Genomic DNA, 16667 nt, shown 5'->3' with positions numbered 1-16667 from the left:
ACGGTGGCTCATTCCTGTAATCCCAGCACTTTGGGAGGTTGAGGCAGGCAGATCCCCTCAGGTCAGGAGTTCGAGACCAGCCTGGCCAACATGGTGAAACCCTGTCTCTACTAAAAATACAAAAATTAGCTGGGGATGGTGGCGGCTCCTGTAATCCTAGCTACTCATGAGGCTGAGGCAGGAGAATCGCTTGAACCCAGGAGGTGGAGGTTGCAGTGAGCCGAGATCGTGCCATTGCACTCCAGCCTGGGTGACACAGTGCGAGACTCCGTCTCAAAAAAAAAAAAAAAAAAAAAAAAAAAAGAAAGAAAGGAAGAAAGGAGGAAAGGAGGAAAGGAGGAAAGGAGGAAAGAAGGAAAGAAAGAAAGAAAGAAGAAAGAAAGAAAGAAAGAAAGAAAGAAAGAAAGAAAGAAAGAAAGAAAGAAAGAGGGAAGGAAGGAAGGAAGGAAGGAAGGAAGGGGAGAAAAAAATAGGACACAAAACTGGGTAAATTTTGAATAACTGATATGATTGCACCTCTGTAAACAAAAATGGATTAAGAAAAATATAAGGCTGGGCGTGGTGGCTCATGCCTGTAATCCCAGCACTTTGGGAGGCCGAGGTGGGCAGATCACAAGGTTAGGAGTTTGAGAACAGCCTGGCCAATATGGTGAAACCCCATCTCTACTAAAAATACAGAAATTAGCTGGGTGTGGTGCAAGTGCCTGAATCATCCCAGCTACTCAGGAGACTGAGGCAGGAAAATCACTTGAATCCGAGAGGCAGAGGTTTCAGTGAGCTGAGCTGAGATCGTGCCACTGCACTCCAGCCTGGGCGACAGAGCACGATTCTGTCTCAAAAAAAAAAAAAAAAAAAATCTAAAATGCTTCCAGTCATAATCTTTGGTTGATTGACTCATGGGGTACCATTTGTTTATTTTTTTGTGTGTGCTTTGAAAATATTTTCTCGGCCGGGCGCGGTGGCTCAAGCCTGTAATCCCAGCACTTTGGGAGGCCGAGACGGGCGGATCACGAGGTCAGGAGATCGAGACCATCCTGGTTAACATAGGTGAAACCCCGTCTCTACTAAAAATACAAAAAACTAGCCGGGCGAAGTGGCGGGTGCCTGTAGTCCCAGCTACTCGGGAGGCTGAGGCAGGAGAATGGCGTGAACCCGAGAGGAGGAGCTTGCAGTGAGCTGAGATCCGGCCACTGCACTCCAGCCTGGGTGACAGAGCAAGACTCCGTCTAAAAAAAAAAAAAAAAAAAAGAAAATATTTTCTCATCTTCTATAATGAACACATATTAGTATTTTAATTTTTAAAATTATTATTTTATTAAAACAAAGAAAGTAGTCCTCTCTGCTGTCTCTACCTTTCACTTCACATCCATTCTCAGGCCACTCAACTGGGCCCCTGCCTGTACTGCTCCATCCTAAGTTGGTGCTATCTCCTTGAAAGTCAAACCCATTTGTCATTGTTCAGCCCTTATCACTGATCCTCTGGGTGGCAGCTATGACAATGGAGCATGCCTTTTTCCTCTACCTTTCCTGCCACAGTTTCTCTGGCTCTCCTTTCCCCTCTCTGACAAGCTCCCCTTCTGCTAGCTCTAAATTCACCACTTACAGGCTACCACCTGTATACTCATTACTTTAAAGGAGAAATGTCCACGAAAGCCTCTCTTGGATGCCCCACAGTAGGGGTCCCCAGCTGCTTCCCTCCAACCCTATACCGGTCCTTGGTCTGTTAGGAACTGGGCCACACCACAGGAAGATGGGCAAAGCTTTACCTGTATTTACAGCTGCTCCGCATCGCTTGCATTACCCTCTGAGCTCCGCCTCCTGTCAGATCAGCAGCAGCATTAGATCCTCATAGGAGCTCACACCCTATCGTGAACTGTGCATGTGAAGGATCTAGGTTGCATGCTCCTTACGAGAATCTAATGCCTGATGATCTGTCACTGTCTCCCACCAACCCCAAATGGGACCATCTAGCTGCTGGAAAACAAGATCAGGGCTCCCCCTGATTGTACATTATGGTGAGTTGTATAATTATTTTATTATATATCACAATGTAGTAATAATAGAAATCAAGTGCACAATAAATGTAATGCTCTTGAATCATCCCAAACCCCCCTAATCCCCTCCCTCCCCAAGTCCCTGGAAAAACTGTCTTCCACGAAACTGGTTCCTTGTGCCAAAAAGGTTGGGGACTGCTGCCCCACTGGATCTTTTTTTTTTTTTTTGAGACGGAGTCTCGCTCTGTCACCCAGGCTGGAGTGCAGTGGCGCCATCTCAGCTCACTGCAAGCTCCGCCTCCTGGGTTCACGCCATTCTCCTGCCTCAGCCTCCCGAGTAGCTGGGACTACAGGCGCCCGCCACCTCGCCCGGCTAGTTTTTTGTATTTTTCAGTAGAGACGGGGTTTCACCGTGTTAGCCAGGATGGTCTTGATCTCCTGACCTCGTGATCCGCCCGTCTCGGCCTCCCAAAGTGCTGGGATTACAGGCTTGAGCCACCGCGCCCGGCCCCCACTGGATCTTTAACTTGATTTGTCCAAAGCTACTCCCTCATCCTCATGTGACCCCAACCCTCTCCTTCAGGTCCCCCAACTTGCCAAATGGCATCATCTGTGTTGCCAGATGATTTTGCCCAACTGTAAATGAATGTCATTGTTCTGTGCATGTTTAAGGCAGGTTAGGTTAGGCTATGATGTTTGGTAGGTTTAGGTGTATTTAATGCATTTTCCACTTAGGCTATTTTCAATGTAGGATAAGTTTATTGGGATGTAACCCCTCTATAAGTTAAGAAGCATCTGTGTTTGTCAAATGACCAAATGAACCAATCCTGAGACCTAGTTCCTGGGCGAGGGCATTTCTTAGGCCTAGGTAATGACTTGCCCACTTCATTGCACACATGTCTCTGTGATAGTCCTTAGGCTGTGCAGTGATTCCTGGGGCTGCCCCTGTAACACTTCAAGTGCCTTATGGGTAAGGAGGGTGAATTGTGGGGGAGGGAGTGGAATCAGGGTTGGGGGTTGTGTGCTAGACTTGGAATGACCAGCTTAGAACCCTGGCTCCCCTAGGAATTCTGCACCTTGGGGCATGTTCTTAATCTATTCAGACCTCATTCTGTTTCTCTCCACAAGGGACTGGTAATTTGCACGGAGCTACTCTGAGGATTAACCGTGATTACCCAGCGAAAGGACACCTTGCCTGGGCCGTCTCAGCTACTCCATACATGTTCCTTGATATTATTGATCTCATTCTTGCAACATCAGCATCTGTCCTGGTGGGTGCTCAAGTAAATATTTTATGAATGAATGATAAGAGGGTGTGATCTTTGCCTCCATTTCCCATTGCATCATCCCAAATCAGGCCCTTGGGTCCTCATGCCTGGCCCATTGCAGGTACCTGCAGCCCCTAGCCATCAATTTTGAGCAGGGGCTCCCCTGCTCAAAGCCAGTGTCTACACAATCAAATTTGCATCCCTTGTTTTAGCGACATGGTCTCAGCCCAGTTCTCTAGTGTGTGGCGTTCCTGCTGCTCCCCTCCACATGCGTCCTGTCTGCCAGCCTGCCCCAATCACTGTCCTGGATTTCTGCCCCATGCCACCCAGAGAAATCCTTTCAGGCAGCTTCCTCAAGATACCAGGTACCTTCCAGCCCTACCATGCCCCCGGCGATATGATACCCTCCCAGGAGTAACCATAACTAATGAAGGTCCAATTCTCAATTTGGGGAGTCTGGCAGCTCTTGAGGGAGGAGGGAGGAGGGAGGAGAGTGAGTTCGGTTTTCAAGGAGGCTGATAATGCCTTTCCTTTGAGTACAGTTTCCTTAAGGCTAAAAATAAATTCAACCTCCTCTTCGAAGACTTTTCTGATTACCACAATTATTTGCATTGCCTGGTCACTACTCTATCTCCAGACCCTGGAAAAAATGTCATTTCACAGCCAAACAGAAACGAATGGTTTGGCTATGGTGGGGCACACCTGGGGGAGCCACAGCCTTTCCTTTACAAGACTGTGATCTCTAGGCTGGGGGTGGTGGCTCATGCTTGTAATTCCAGCACTTTGGAAGTCCAAGGCAGGACGATGGATTGGAGAACTGTCTAGAAATTCAAGACCAGCCTGGGCAACACAGTGAGACCCCACCTCTTCAAAAAATTTAAAAAAAAAAAAAAAAAAAAAAAGCCAGACATGGCATGCACCTGTGGTCCCAGTTACTTGAGTGGCTGAGGCAAGACGATTGCTTGAGGTCAGAGGTTGAGGCTGCGTGAAATATGATTTTGCCACTGCACTCCAGCCTGAGTGACAGAGTAAAACCTTGTCTCAGAAACAAACAAACATACAAACTAACAAGCAAAAACAAGACTGAGCTCTCCCCATAGGCAAAAAATGGCGGCCTCCACTTGTTTTTCTCTCCCGCATCCCCAGCACCTTGCACGAATGGAGTGTGATGTTTGTTCTGTTGTGTGGGATGGAAGAACAGAACAACCGAGTGTAGACTGTCTACTGAGCGCAAGGCCTGCGCACAGCCCTTGTACGTGGGATTTCATTGTCACGACTCTATAAGGAAGGTGATGGTTGCCCCACTTTATTTATTTATTTATTTTTGAGATGGAGTCTCGCTCTGTCACCCAGGCTAGAGTGCCGTGGCGCGATCTCGGCTCATGCAACCTCTGCCTCCCGGGTTCAAGTTATTCTCTTGCCTCAGCCTCCTAAGTAGCTGGGACTACAGGTGCCCACCACCACACCTGGCTAATTTTTGTGTTTCATCAAGACAGGATTTCACCATGCTGGCCAGTCTGGTCTCGAACTCCTGACCTCAAGTGATCCGCCCACCTCAGCCTCCCAAAGTGCTGGGATTACAGGCGTGAGCCACTGCGCCCAGTCAGTCGCCCCACATTAGAGATGAACAAACGAAGGCTTGGAGAGAATAATGACTCATGCCATCACAGAGCTAACAGGTGACAAAGCCCAAATTCAATTATGGTTTTATTTGACTCCCAATTCCATGCTGTTTCTACTTATCCTCTATCACCAGCCTGGGTAGAAAGTATGTGTCAGCGTCTGCTCTGAAACAGATGACAGAGGCAAACTGGGAGAGCTAAGGAGAGCTTGACAGAAGTTCAGTTTTAGTGCTCTGCAAGGCTACTGGCAGGTGCTGGAAACAGTTCTTCAGGCTGGAGACACTGTTGCCACCCTGGGCCTGAAGGGTCAGGAAGGGAGCCGTTATAAAACATAAAGACAGGTTGGGCGCGGTGGCTCACGCCTGTAATCCCAGCACTTTGGGAGGCCGAGGCAGGCGGATCACCTGAGGTTAGGAGTTCCAGACCAGCCTGGTCAACATGGTGAAACCCCGTCTCCGCTAAAAATACAAAAAATTAGCCAGGCGTGGTAGCAGGCGTCTGTAATCCCAGCTACTTGGGAGGCTGAGGGAGGAGAATTGCTTGAACTGGGAGGGTGCAATGAGCTGAGACCACGCCACTGCACTCCAGCCTGGGCAACAAGAGCGAAACTCTGTCTCAAAAACAAAAAACAAAGACAGAGCTGTGTGGACAGACCCAGCTGATAGGGGCTGTGACCACTGGTTGAGGGATAAGCCGGTCTGGGGTGAGCCTTGAGGGAGGGAGGAGACAAACCCTCCACCTCCACTCCCATCTCCTCCCGGAGAGCTCCACTGCCAAACTCAGCTATAGCTGGAGGACCAAGAGCCCACTGAGGTGTCCACAGGACTAGCTCCAAGCAGCGTGGAGAAGAGGGAGGGGGATGTGGAGAGCAAACGGAAGCCAGCCAAACGAGACCAAAGAAGTGTAGGTCTGGCCGGGTGCAGTGGCTCACACCTGTAATCCCAGCACTTTGGGAGGCCGAGGCGGGTGGATCATGAGGTCAGGAGTTCAAGACTAGCCTGGCCAAGATGGTGAAACATCACCTCTACTAAAAATACAAAAATTAGCTGGGCATGGTGGCGGGCACCTGTAATCCCAGCTACTCAGGAGGCTGAGGCAGAGAATCGCTTGAACGCAGGAGGTGGAGGTTGCAGTGAGCCAAGATCCTGCCACTGCATTCCAGCCTGGGCAAGACTCTGTCTCAAAAAAAAAAAAAAAAAAAAAAAAAAAGAGGTGCGGGTCTGGGATGGGGGCGGTGGGGTATTGACGCATCAGGGTGGAGGCTGGTGCCACCACCTTTCATCTTGTGGCCAAGGTGACTCCTCAAGGACTTCCTGCTCTCAAGCTCCAGCCCCTCAACCCATTCACCGCTCAGAGCCAGGGTGATTCTCCTAAAATACCACCCAGATCATGTCCCATGTCCCAGCCCTGCTCAAAATCACTCAATGGCTTCCTTTGTAAACCAAAAATAAAATTCAATGCCCCCTCCCCCCAACCATCTGAATGGACTTCCTCCTCTGCCAGGACATTGCAAAGTTAACCTGAAAGACTGGTTCAGGGCCGGGCCGGTGGCTCACACTTGTAATCCCAAGGATTACACTTTTGGGAGGCCAAGGTGAGCAGATCACTTGAGGCCAGGAGTTCAAGACCAGCCTGGCCAAGATGGTGAAACCCTGTCTCTATTAAAAATACAAAAAAAATTAGCCGGGCATGGTAGTGGGCACCTGTAATCCCAGCTACTTGGGAGGCTGAGGCAGAAGAATCACTTGAACCCAGGAGGCAGAAGTTGCAGTGAGCCAAGATGACACAACTGTACTCCAGCCTGAGCAACAGAGTGAGCCTCCATAAAAAAATAAAAAATAAAAAATAAAAAAAAAACCCCTCCAGGTCTTTAGATAATAACTCTTTCAATCAATTGCCAATCAGAAAATTTTTAAATCTACCTATAACCTGGAAGCTCCCTTCAACACACACACACATTCTGTGCCCCTGTCCCCCCCAATCTGACTACCTTGGGCCACGTGTTCTCAGGGTCTCCTGAGGGCTGTGTCGAGGACCATAGTCACTCATATTTGGTTCAGAATAAATTTCTTCAACTATTTTACAGAGTTTGAATGTTTTCATTGACATCTTTAGGGTGAAATTTGAAGTCCTTAAGGAGGCCCTGAGGCTCTGTAGACCTGGCCCCTGCCACCTCCCCAGTCTCCTCTTGGGCCATGCCCCAGTGCCCACCACTCTCCAGCCACACCACTCTCCTGGAGGTTTCTGGAACACTCCAAGCTCTTTCAGCTTCAGGGGTGTCTCCACACCTTCACATAGCTTGATCCTTCTGCTTAGAAGGGCCACAGCATCCTTGCCTGCCGCCCCCCACGGCCTGTCCCCTCTGTAGCTACTCTTTCATGCCACCTTCTGCCAACCTAAGTGAGGTGCCAGGGTGCTACTCTTTTGTTTTTGTTTTCTGAGACGCAGTCTCACTGTCGCTCAGGTTGGAGTGCAGTGGCGCGATCTCGGCTCGCTGCACGCTTCGCCTCCTAGGTTCAAGCGATTCTCTTGCCTCAGCCTCCCCAGTAGCTGGGACTATAGGCATGCACCACCATGCCTGGCTAATTTTTTGTATTTTTAGCAGAGACGGGTTTCACCGTGTTAGCCAGGATGGTCTCGATCTCCTGACCTGGTGATCTGCCTGCCTCGACCTCCCAAAGTGCTGGAATTACAGGCGTGAGCCACCACGCCCTGCCTTGGGTGCCACTCTTTTAGGGCACTGAGTCAACTTTCCTTCAGTGCATGTATCACAGTTTGTAAAGATACCTTTGCTTATGAGATGAGTTGCTAATATCTGTCCTGCCTTCCCCACTGGACTGTAAACTCCAAGAGAGCAGGGACTGCATTTTATTTACTTCTGTATCCCCACAGGTCTGGCGCACGGTAGGCCCCTCATAAATGCTTGTTAAATAATGCTTGGTCTTAATGGTACTGGGGTTGAGTCCTGGCTATTAAAAAGGGGTTCCCCTTTCTTTTCTCCCATTTTTGTTTGTTTGAGATAGATGGTAGCTTAGGCTGTTGCCCAGGCTGGAGTGGCATAATCACAGCTCACTGCAGCCCTCACCTCCTGGGGTCAAGCCAACCTTCCACCTCATCCTACCAAGTAGCTGGGACTACAGGCACGCACCAGCATGACCAGCTAATGTTTTTATTTTTTTAAAGAGATGGGTCTCACTATGTTGCACAGGCTGGTCTTGAACTCCTGGGCCCAAGCGATTCTTCCGCCTAGGCTTGGCGAAAATGCAGGATTACAGGTGTGAGCCATTGCGCCGGCCAGGGCTCCCGTCTTCTAGCCAAAGAGTGCTGGTCAGATTCTGCCCTCTAGTGGTCATATCTGGGAACTGATTGTGGCTTGTTCCAACCCCTCCCTAGATGTTTTTGACTTGTTGGAAGTAAATGGAACTCAGTAGAAAGTACTGAGTGCAGGCCCTGGGCTAGGCATCTGGCCAAGATGAATTATGACCTAGACCCTGGCCCCCAGAATTCCCCCTCAGGTCAATGACCAGCGCTATATAGATCTGTGCTGTTTCTTTTCTTTCTTTCTTTTTTTTTTTGAGATGGAGTTTCACTTTTGTTGCCCAGGCTGGAGTGCAATGGCACGATCTCGGCTCACCGCAACCTCCACCTCCCAGGTTCAAGCGATTCTTCTGTCTCAGCTTCTCGAGTAGCTGGGATTACAGGCATGCGCCACCACGCCCGGCTAATTTTGTAATTTTAGTAGAGATGGCGTTTCTCCATGTTGGTCAGGCTGGTCTCAAACTCCTGACCTCAGGTGATCCGCTCACCTCGGCCTCCCAAAGTGCTGGGATTACAGGCGTGAGCCACCGCACCCGGCCAGATCTGTGCTGTTTCATATGGTAGCCACTAGCCACTTGTGGCCACTGAGCACATAAAATGTGGTTAGTGAAACTGTAAAACTGAATTTTTAATTTTATGTAATTTTAATTCATTTAAACTTAAATCTAAACATTGGCTGCTCTGTCTATGGAGTAGCCATTCTTTATTCTTCTACTTTCTTTTTTTTTTTTTTTTTTGAGACGGTGTCTCACCCTGTCGCCCAGGTTAGAGTGCAGTGGCCGGATCTCAGCTCACTGCAAGCTCCGCCTCCCGGGTTTACGCCATTCTCCTGCCTCAGCCTCCTGAGTAGCTGGGACTACAGGCGCCCGCCACCTCGCCCGGCTAGTTTTTTTTTTTGTATTTTTTAGTAGAGACGGGGTTTCACCGCGTTAGCCAGGATGGTCTCGATCTCCTGACCTCGTGATCCGCCCGTCTCAGCCTCCCAAAGTGCTGGGATTACAGGCTTGAGCCACCGCGCCCGGCCTATTCTTCTACTTTCTTAATAAACTTGCTTTCGCTTTACTCTAAAAATAAAACAATAATAAAATAAACCTTGATGCTTATTTCAGTTATTGGAAAACACTCAAGTATGTACATTTTACAAACAGTTTTTAGATTTGATCTAAATACAGATCCGATATTTCTGATGAAAAAGTAACATCCTAATTGAGATATGCGGTAAGTGTTAAATACACACCAGATTTTGAAGACTTAGCATTTAAAAATCCCATTAAAAATTCACCTGTGGCCGGGTACCGAGACGCATGCCTGTAATCCCAACACCTTGGGAGGCAGAGGTGGGTGGATCACTTGAGGTCAGGAGTTCAAGACCAGCCTGACCAACATGGTGAAAACCCACCTCTACTAAAAATACAAAATTAGCTGGGCGTGGTGGGGCCTGCCTGTAATCCCAGCTACCTGGGAGGCTGAAGCAGGAGAATCTCTTGAACCCAGGAGACAGAGGTTGCAGTGAGCTGAGATCGCGCCATTGCACACCAGCCTGGGCAACAGAGCGAGACTCCATCTCAAAGAAAAGAAAAGAAAAGGAAGGACTCTCAACCTACCAAAGCAGAATCTGCATTTTAACATGATCCCCAAGCGATCTATTTGCACATTGAAGTTTGAGAAGCAGTGGCCTGTTAGACATCCAAGTGGTGATATAGGCAGCAATTCTCTGCTTGCTCAGAGACATAGGAAGCAAAGTCGAGGCTGAGAGTGAGGCTGCAGAGAGGGTGTGGGAGTTCTGAAGGGACTGTAGAAAGTGTGGAGTAATTGCCTAGGATGGGTGTGTTAGTATGAATAGACAAGTTAGTGTGCATGAACTTAAAGAGAGATCAGTCAGGACCGTTGCAGGTTTTTACCCCCACTTTCGGCTGTGTGGGTGCAGAGCTGAGATTTTGCTGCTGAGAACCATAAGGTACAGTTGAGACTGCATGCAAAGGAGTAATTATAATATTGGAATCCAAGCTAGTCAAGGAGGAAAGTGAGGATGTGGTGGTCAAGTGGAGTGGCTCACTCCTGTAATCCCAGCACATTGGGAGGCTGAGGCAGGAGGATCACTTGAGCCCAGGAGTTTGAGACCAGCCTGGGCAACATAGGGAGACCCCGTCTTTACAAAAATTACAAAAATTAGCCAGGTGCAGTGGTGTGTGCCTGTGGTCCCGGCTACTCGGGAGGCTGAGGTGGGAGGATATCTTGGGTTGGGAATAAGAGGAAATCACTGTTGGCTTTTCTTGAGGAGTAGAGTTGTTTAGACAAAAGCAAGTGACTATGAGGAGGAGCTTCCTAACTGGGGGCAAGAGAGTGGGAGAATGAGGCCCAAGATGGACAAGGAGAGGAGCTCGAAAGTTGAGAATCCCCCGATATTCTGACTGGCAGAAGTGGTGGAGGTCCACAGTGAGAGGGCAGGGTGTAAGGGCACAGCTGGAGCCTGGCTCTGCTGAGCTCCCAGCTCAGGCAAGTTCATCCCTCCAGGCGCTGCTTAGTGTGAAAGGATGTTGTGTTCATCACTGGGAGAATCACTGGGCTTCTATCTCACAAACAACAATAACAATGAACATTTTAACTCTGCCCTAAGCATTTGACGACTGCTATTATTTTTCATTCTTACAACTACCCTATATTATTACCACCCTTTTTAAAGATAGGGCACCAAGGCTCACAGCAGTTAAGTAATATGCCTAAGGTCACACAGACACCAAAGACATTTGAATTTGGATTCAAACCCAGGTCTGTCTAGCACCAAAGCTTGCTGGTACGGCTGGCGATTTACCTGGGAGTGTTTGTTTATGCTTCCACTGAAGATTCTGATTCACAGGTCTGGAAAGAAGTATCCCCAAGGGAATGTGCATGTTTTCACAAGCAGCTCAGGTGTCTCTGAGGGTGAGGGAAGATTGGAAAGCATTTCGATGGCCCTGCCTGCAGCATGGTGGATGCCAGGCTGGTTCGGTGGCCCAGCTTCCTCATGGTATCACCCACTTCCAGTTATAGCAGTTTCAGTCACCATCAACATTCGCCATGTGTCTTTCTCACTGCCTTTCACCTAGATGACCTCAGCTGAGGAAGGCGCCGGAAGTCACAGGAGGTACAGAACTGCAGTATGATTTCTTTTCTTTTCTTTCTTTTTTTTTTGAGACGGATTTTTTTTTTCTGTTGCCTAGGCTGGAGAGCAGTGGTGTGATCTCGGCTCACTGCAACCTCTGTCTCCCAGGTTCAAGCGATTCTCCTGCCTCAGCCTCTGGTGTAGCTGGGACTACAGGCACGCACCACCATACTCGGCTAATTTTTTGTATTTTTAGTAGAGACAGGGTTTCACTGTATGTTAGCCAGGCTGGTGTCGAACTCCTGACCTCAGGTGATCCACCTGCCTTGGCCTTCTACAGTGCTGGGATTATAGGCGTGAGCCACTGCGACCAGCTGTAGTGTGAGTTCTAAGTAGAGAGATGGGCCTCCCGCCTCACAGTCCTTTAGTGCCAAAGCTGGAACAAAACCTCACTTCTGAGACATCCAAATCCACCATTCTTTCCACTCCCTGTTTCCTTAGGAAAGTGCTAAATAATGTTTACAAGTAATACGGCCAATTTTAAGGGGGAGGAGCCCCCATACCCCACCCCCACCTCCCCAATAGTCTCTATCATTCAAGCCTGAGAGGCTCCCTCCACCCCACCTTAGAACATTAGCATTCAATTCAACAGATGCTGGGTCAGGGCCGCGCCCAGGCCTAGGGGTGAATGAGACATTGTCCCTGCCCTCCAGTGGGGAGAAACAGGCACTTTCACCTTGGGCTGGGTTCAATGCCTCAATTCAGTCAATATGTCCTCTGAAAAAAAGCAACTTTGGAGGCCGGGCGCGGTGGCTCAAGCCTGTAATCCCAGCACTTTGGGAGGCCGAGGCGGGTGGATCACGAGGTCAGGAGATCGAGACTATCCTGGCTAACATGGTGAAACCCCGTCTCTACTAAAAATACAAAAAATTAGCCGGGCACGGTGGCGGGCGCCTGTGGTCCCAGCTACTTGGGAGGCTGAGGCGGGAGAATGGCGTGAACCCGGGAGGCGGAGCTTGCAGTGAGCCGAGATCACGCCACTGCACTCCAGCCTGGGAGACACAGTGAGACTCCGTCTCAAAAAAAAAAAAAAAAAAAAAAAAAAAGCAACTTTGGGCCTGGCACGGTGGCTCACGCCTGTAATCACCTGAGGCCAAGACTTCAAGAACAGCCTGGCCAACATGGCAAAACCCTGTTTCTACTAAAAATACAAAAATTAGCTGGGGGTTGTGGTGGGTGCCTGTAATCCCAGCTATTCAGGAGGCCGAGCAGAGCAGGAGAATCACTTGAACCCAAGACACGGAGCTTGCAGGGAGCCGAGATCATGCCACTGCACTCCAGCAGGATGACAGGGTGAGTGAGACTCCATCCCCCCCAAAAAAAAGAAAGAAAGAAAAAGAAAAACAGAAAAAAGGCAACTTCTTTCAGAAAGTTAGTGATCAATGCATGGGTAGAGTAACATTTTAAATGCTAGGTAACCAGACAGCTATGAGAAGGGTTTGGAGGACCAATTAGTAGAGCCCTGGAGCTGGGCTGGAGGGTGGCAACAGAGAAAGTTCTCTGGATCCACCACTCCAATTAAGTTTTCCCTACCCATGCCCTTCAGGTTCCACCTGGGCCCACCCCTTCCAGGCTGCCACCAGCCCCTCCCACCAATCACTAAGCTTTAGCTACTCCAGTCCTAAAATAAACATCAGCCTAATCCCTTTCACTCCCCCACCCCTCTTCCGGCAGCCGTGGACTTGACTCTACTTTCCTCCCAGGTAGTGTTGCCAGAAAAACACAAACGACCAGTTAAATGTGAATTTCAGGTAAGCAATGAGTACTCTTTCTAGTATGAGTATTTCCAAGTATTATATGGGGCAGTGGGATATGCTTACATGAAAAAAAATTGTTTGGCTGGGTGCGGCGGCTCATGCTTGTAGTCCCAGCAATTTGGGAGGCCGAGGTGGGTGGATTGCTTGAGCTCATGAGTTTGAGACCAGCCTGGGTAACATGGCAAAACCCTGTCTCTACAGAAAATACAAAAATTAGCCGGGCGTGGTGGTGCTCACATCTGTAGTCCCAGCTACTTGAGAGGTTGAGGTGGGAGGATGGCTTGAGCCTGGGAGGTGGAGGTTGCCGCAAGCCAAGATCGCACTACTGTATTCCAGCCTGGGAGTGCAGAGCCAGACCTTGTCTTGGAAAAAAAAAAAAAAAAAAAAAAAAAGTTTGTCGTTTATCTGAAGTTCAACTTTAACTGGTTGCCTTGCATCTTTATTTACTAAAGCTGGAACCCTACCCCAGGGGCGCCACCAGAGCCTCCCCAATCCTCCCAAATTCCCTCTAGGTGGTTATTTTCTGGCTCCCCATTGCTTTCAGGGTAAAATCTCAATTCCCGGCCCCTGCCTCCTTGGCCAGCCCTTTTTCCTACCCCTTCTACCGCATTGCACCCTCTACCCCACATCCTAGCTTGCTGGGGCAACTGGCCCTAAGCCCCTTTCCCTCTGCCTGGAGAACCTTCTCTCCTCCTCCGACTAGGCTGGTTCCTAACACCTCCTAACACTCTACTCAGTTGTCACCTCCTCTGAAGTCCTTTCCAGAACCCCCACCCCATTCCCCACACTGGGTTAGCAGCTTTCTCTGGGATCTGGAGAAACCAAGTGAATATTTCTTTATCTGCCGGCGCTTGTCAAACTGTCGACATTGTAATAATCTGTCATTTTACTGGCTCCCTTAGATTGTGAGTTTCTTGAGAGCAGGGGCTGTGTCCTTTCAGCCTTCTCACTTCTGGAACCGGAAATTCCTGTCTGGTTGGCAGACAAAAAGAGCTTACTTAATAATTTTGCAGATAAGGCCCAAGAGAAAAAACATCATTTATTGAATGCCTATTGCCAGCGAAGCACTGCTGCTCTGGGCCAGCTGCTTCAGGTGTTACTTTTGACCCTATAGTCAGAAAAAGGGCTCTGGAGAAAAAGCACGCAGCAAGGCTTGTGTGGGCTTGCCTCGTGTGCCCTATGTTCCATTCCCCCAGTCAGGCAGATGTGAGTCGCTGGTGATTGCTGGCTGGAAATGGAATCTCCTTGGATATTCACCATCCTGGTGGTTCTAGAAAGTGGAGGGTGTTTTGTGGAGAAGGGGCCTGCTATGGTCTGAATGTTGTTGTCCCTGCTCCATTCATTTGTTGAAACTTAATCCTCAATGTGATAGTATTAGAAGGTGGGGCCTTTAGGAGGTGATTAGGTCATGAAGGCGGAACCCTCTGGAATGGAATTCATGCTCTTAGAAGTTGGTGGCCAGGTGCAGTGGCTCACGCCTGTGATCCCAGCACTTTGGGAGGTGGAGGAGGGCAAATTGCTTTAGCCCAGGAGTTCAAGACCAGCCTGGGCAACATAGTGAGACCCTGTCTCTACAAAAAATACAAACATTAGCTGGATGTGGTGGTACATGCCTGTAGTCCCCAGCTACTCGGGAGGCTGAGTTGGAAGGATTGCTTGTACCTGGGAGGTCAAGGCTGCAGTGAGCCGTAATTGTGCCATTGCACTCCAGCCTGGACCACAGAGTGAGATTCTGTCTCCAAAAAAAAAAAAAAAAAAAAAAAAAAACCACACCCAAAAAACAAAAAACAACAAAAACAAACAAACAAAAAACACACTGGTTGGAGGGTATCTGTTCCTTCCTTGGCCATATGAAGACTCAGTTAAACGACATCATCTGTGAAGCAGAGGGAGCCTTCATCAGACAGCTAACCTGGTGGTGCCTTGATGTGGGATTTCCCACCCTCCAGAACTGTGAGCAATACATTTCTGCTGTTTCTAAATTACCCACTCTAAGGTATTTTTGTTGTAGCAGCCCAGATGGACTAAGACAGCCCAAGTGTAGAGAGCATGAAAAAATGTCGCGGATCTGGCCAGATTCCACAGGCCATGCATTTCACCTGCGGCGTTACTCCTTGAACAAGGGGCAAACAGAAACTGAGCAGAACTGTACTTGCTCTGGTGAGATCACACCTTGGGTGGGGACTTTCTAAAATGAGGTTCTTGGCCCATAGGAACTGGAATTACAGTGAAGGGTTAGGGTGTCTAGGGGAGCTAGCCCACCATAATGGCCACTAGTCCCCCTAAGTAACTCCTACTTAAACTATATTTACATAAATAAACACACATAGTGTGTATATGGGGGGCAGTTTAAAAAAAATTTTTTTTTTTTTTTTTTAAATCTCTGTTTTGGGGCTGGACGCGGTGGCTCTTGTCTATAATCCCAGTACTTTGGGTGGCCGAAGTGGGCGGATTGCTTTGAGCTCAGGGGTTTGAGACCAGCCTAGGCAACATGGTGAAAACCTGTCTCTACAAAACAAACCAAACAAAAACAAACAAAATTAGCTGGGTGTAGTGGCACACACTTGTAATCCCAGCTACTCAGGAGGCTGAGGCTGGAGAATCACTTGAAACCAGGAGGAGGAGGATGCAGTGAGCCGAGATGGCACTACTGCACTCCAGCCTGAGAAAAAAAAGACATTCAGTGGTGGTGTTGTGTGGTGCTGACCTGTAGCTATTAACACAAGATAAGCACTTTAAACAGAGTTGGTCAACTACTGGTAGCCTTGGTGTCACGGAAAGAACATGGACTTTGGAACCACGGAAACTCAGGCAAGCCTCGGTAATGTTTCTTTCTTTTTCAATTGAGACAAGGTCTCTCTATGTTGCCAAGGCTAGGTCTCCAACTTCTGGGCTCAAGCCATCCTCTGGCCTTGGCCTCCCAAAAGTGCTAGGATCACAGACGTAAGTCACCATGTCCAGGCTCCAGTAATATTTCAGAACTTCCCCGAAACTCTTTCCTCCTTTGCTACTGCATTCTTCACTGGGTTGAGGGTTAAGACCTACCTAACAGTAGTAATCGACATCTCAATGCAGGACTTCTGAATTCTGACTCCGGGAAAACACCTGCTTTCCTGGTTGAGTAATTCTTAACAGAGATTCTAAGTTCCATCTCTAGGTTTGCATGTTTGCAGTTTTAAACTCGAAAAGTGCATTTATCTCAAAAGCACAGAATTATCAAGGATTTTAATTACTGATTTATTTCTAATGTAAAAATGGGAAACAAATGGCCTCCAGTAGGAAATTAATTTAATCTGCATAGTCATGCAATGGAATACTTTACGGCATTAAGATTGTGCTTTTGAAGACTATTTAGTGAGAAGAAAAATGTTCATGATAAAATATTAAGTAAAAAGAAGGGCAGTAAACGCAACATCATACAACATACCCCACAGTAGATAAACAAAATACATACAGAAATGTAATAGCCAAAGAAGGCCCCAAAGCGAACGCTTCCCCCTAGGAACTAGGAGGGGTGGAGAGAAGTTACTTTCTTCCCTGCATTTCTGTTTCTTTTCTAGCTTCCC

General features: G+C 48.4%; 1 protein-coding gene across 1 annotated transcript in view; it reads right to left on the bottom strand.

Moving 5' to 3' along the window:
- The window catches only part of PNKD (PNKD, MBL domain containing), a 77784-nt gene that overhangs the window by 38841 nt on the left and 22276 nt on the right, over positions 1 to 16667 (bottom strand). The gene's annotated exons all lie outside the window — the stretch shown is intronic.

This window comes from Theropithecus gelada, chromosome 12 (genome assembly GCF_003255815.1).
Source record: "Theropithecus gelada isolate Dixy chromosome 12, Tgel_1.0, whole genome shotgun sequence".
NCBI lineage: Eukaryota > Metazoa > Chordata > Mammalia > Primates > Cercopithecidae > Theropithecus > Theropithecus gelada.
This window is presented reverse-complemented; position numbering and strand designations above follow the sequence as displayed.